The following is a 4131-nucleotide window of genomic DNA, read 5'->3' as shown; positions in this document are numbered from 1 at the left end:
GAAAGTTCCTTCCTATTCTTAATGTGCTAGGAATTTTATTATAAATGGATGTTGGATATGCAAAATATGTTTGTGTCAATTGAAGTAATGTTTTTGTTGTTGTTCTTTAGTCTATTATACTGTGTATTGTATTAATTGACTTTTGAATGTTAAGTCAACATTGCGTTTGTGAAATACTCTAATTTGGTCATGGTGTCAGTCATTTTTATATATTCCAGGATACAGTTTGGTAAAGTTTTTAAAGGACATCTGTGTCTGCATTCCTTAGGGATGTTCATTCATATCATACCTTACATGTGATGCTTTTGTGTGGCTCTGATATCAACATAGATCTCATGGAATGAACCGAGGAGGGTCCTCTCCTCAATTTTTTTAAAGGGGTTGTGAATAATTAATATCGATTCTTCCTCATATTTAGTAGAATTTATAGTGCAAGACATCGAATTCTATGTTTTTCTTTGTAGAAAGATTTTTAAAATTATTTCAATTTATTTACTTGTTGTNACCACAGGGGAGGGGTGGCTCTAGGCAGGCCTTTCATTCCCTTTTTGATAATGATGTGTTCATCTTTTTTGAGTGAACAAATTATTCATCCAGCCTAGCTTTGTAACATTTAGAATCAAAACAAATATGAACACTATTTTCATCACCCGGATTTCTTTTAAAGCTGGGGCAGCCCATCCCTGTCCTCCCATGGCCTACCTGTTGTTACGAGGCTGGAGACACATGCGGTCCAGGGTGTTGGGGTCGTGCAGCTCACATTCAGGCTTAGGCTTGCCCGAGTCCCTGCTCTCTTCATCTTTAACTTGCTGAGGTGCTGTCCTCTCCCGCTGACTCTCTTGGTCATCGGTCACTGTCTGGGACACAACCCTCTGGACAGTCTCTGACTCTTGCTTGTTGGGCAGAGCATTCTCGACAGCACTGCCTGCCTCGACATCACAGTTTCCGTGGGATTCTCCTCCCGACGCTCCTTTCTCAGGTGATTCTGGATGCCTTTCAGGGGCCTGTCAGGTGGCTCTTGCTCTCGCTTTCTCCAAAGGCGATTCTGAAACTCCTACAAAGTCAGGCCGTCACTGTCATTGTCGGAGGTGTCCTCCTTGTCCTCTCCTCCTGTGGCCTTTCCAGAAGAGGCAGGTCGCTCCTGTACACTCAAGGAACCAGAGTGGGGGCCACTTTTCATCTCAGAGGTACTTCCTACGGTGCCTTCCAAGGCAGTTTCAACATCTGGGACTGGACAAGACGTTGGCTCACTGGAATCCTCAAAGGAGACATGAGCGTTCTTCCTTCCTCGGTGCTGAACTATTGTAAGGGATTCCTCCACTGGCTCGGTACACTGTGGCCACCTCCCACTGCATCCCAAGGCCAGGCTGTGCTGTCGTGGGGGCTGCTGCCCGTGTGAGCCTGCCTCCATGTCTCCCACACCCTCTCGCTTAGCAACAGTTGTTCTTCCGAATCCCCGCGTTTTGCTGAAGACTTTCCTTGTGGGTTTGATCATCTCAGGTGCCTCCTCACTGCTCAGGTCACCTTTACCCTCCATACTTAATGAGAAAATATAATCACATCATGACCAGCAAGCCACTGAGCAAAAAGATGACACAACCTAAAACACAAAGAAGAGGGAGAAAAAAATGAATAAATGTAAATAAGAACAGGATGAAATGGAACCATCGTCTACCTACAAGATGTGCGGCTGTGTGTGAAGTAAGCCCTGTTGACCAGTGTTTCTTGAAGTGTGGCACGTGAAGTGTGGCACGTGAAGTGTGGCACATAAGACAATTTCAGGACACTCATTAAGGAAACTTTAATAGTAACATATGAAATGTTTGGTAGGAAAAAACAGTCAGCAAGTCAAATGTGTCCTGCTGCCATTTACCTGCTAAGGACAGGGCTTTACAAAACAGGGATCAGGGAACACAGGAAATAAGCTCCAGCACAAGCTTGGTAAAGACAGGATCACAGAGTGAGGTCGACAGACAGCCAGCAAGGGGACTGGCCACATCTACTTGGCTTTGGAGTCCTAGGCTGCTGACCACCCTGCTGGAGATTACATGTAGGGGAGAGGTCCAGCCGAGCCCTGGCCTTTATGCCCTGACCCAGGCCCAGGAGGGATGCTGCTCTTGGACCCTCCCTACCAGCCTTCCTGCTGGCTGAATTCTGAGTGATCCTCTTGGATGCCATGTGGGAGAAGCACTGCTCAGATTCCACAACATTCAGAAATATGAAACAGGCCTTGTTTTAGTCCACTGAGTTTCTGGGATATTGTCAGCAGCAACAGATNGAGTCAGGTCCCAGCTGTAGAGGGACTGCATCCACGTGCCCTTCTTCGTGAAGGCCCCTCAGACTGCATCTTTAGTAGAAATTCAAAGTGTTATAAGAAAATTGGGACTTGACTTTCTTTTAAAATGTCTATCAAATTTACTGCAAATTTGCTGATTTGTGTAAGCAAGGAAACTGTTTCCCCAAAAGTAAAATTTTTAGCAAGAATGAATAAACAATTGTAATTTAGTGTTGTATTATAATTATATATTACAAGTATAATGTAGTATACTGTAGTATAGTAACAGCTCTGCTGTATGTACTGATAAGGAGCATGTCTTTGCTTTTTGTGTTATTTCTCACATTTAAAACCTATGACCTTTTCAGGTCAGCATTGCCTCCTAGATGAGAGCAGTTCAGTGTGAATTGCCCAGTTTCCTATCCAGCCGTAGGTGTTGCCTGACTGCAAACCTGACCCACACACTTCTCAGTCACTCAGAAGCTGCTGAGGCATGGACCACACCCCTTCCTTCCTGCCCCAACATGGCTAAACTAAACCAGGCACCAACACTGACCCTGCATCAGCATGGAAACCCCAGGCCCCAAGTAGTGTGCAGAGGATCCTCTGTGATGGTTTCAACACAAAGGGGGGCTTACCATGCCAGCTGGGGACACTGGGCAATTCACACTGAACTGCTCTCATCTAGGAGGCAATGCTGACCTGAAAAGGTCATAGGTTTTAAATGTGAGAAATAACACAAAAAGCAAAGACATGCTCCTTATCAGTACATACAGCAGAGCTGTTACTATACTACAGTATTCTTCATTATACTTGTAATATATAATTATAATACAACACTAAATTACAATTGTTTATTCATTCTTGCTAAAAATTTTACTTTTTGGGAAACAGTTTCTTTCCTTACACAAATCAGCAAATTTGCAGTAAATTTGACAGACATTTTAAAAGAAAGTCAAGTCCCAATTTTCTTATAACACTTTGAATTTCTACTAAAGATGCAGTCTGAGGGGCCTTCACCAAGAAGGGCACGTGGATACAGTCCCTCTACAGCTGGGACCTGCCTCTGTGGGGATAGCTTTCTGCAGGAGGAATACAGGGACGCTGTGAATCAAATTCTTTTTCTGTTTGTTTCTTGGTGGCTGGCCGGTAAGGGGATCCAAACCACTGACCTTGGTGTCAGCACCTGAACTGAATTCTTAACAGATGATTTTCAAATGAAAACTTTAGGCAAAAGTTTAGAATATTTCAAATAAATATGAATGCTCCATTATGTCAGCCTCCTTACAAATAAATTCCACCTTATTAACAGAAGACACAAACTTATTAAGTTAAAATTTAGTTATTACCATTTAACAGTACTGATACTTTACGTACCCAACAATGAAAGCTTGGATAATTTTTCTGCTGGAATCCTAAATACAAAACAAAAAAACAAAAAATAAAAAACAAACAAAAAAAACCCCCAAAACCTAGCTGACAAAATCTCTTGGTTCAAGGAGACAGCCAGGCCTCACAACACCGTTGCTGTTGGTCACTGTTCACAAGTAACAGGATTCATATTTTCAACATCTCACTTTATCTAGAGATCCTAAAAGAAAATTAAAAAAGAAATTTTTATAGCTCTTAAATAACTGTAACTAAAGCCACATATCAGTAGTTTTAAAATAAAAAGGCACTAAACTTTCCAACTGATCTTATATTTGAATGTACATTATGTTACCCACAAATACATCTGGGGAGTTAGAAAAAAGCACATAACACCCTCTCTTTAAGGACTTCTACACAGAAAGGCAGATATTACCACTACACTCAGAGAAGGGACTAAGAAGCCCGGGAAGGAGCGGACAATCTTG

At 42.4% G+C, this 4131-nt stretch overlaps 1 pseudogene; it reads right to left on the bottom strand.

The window, feature by feature from the left end:
* Positions 1 to 698: 698 nt before the first annotated feature.
* On the bottom strand, positions 699 to 1537 carry LOC103583124 (annotated as a pseudogene).
* Positions 1538 to 4131: the final 2594 nt, after the last annotated feature.

Source organism: Galeopterus variegatus, unplaced genomic scaffold (genome assembly GCF_000696425.1).
Source record: "Galeopterus variegatus unplaced genomic scaffold, G_variegatus-3.0.2 Scaffold19845, whole genome shotgun sequence".
Taxonomy (NCBI): Eukaryota; Metazoa; Chordata; class Mammalia; order Dermoptera; family Cynocephalidae; genus Galeopterus; species Galeopterus variegatus.
This window is presented reverse-complemented; position numbering and strand designations above follow the sequence as displayed.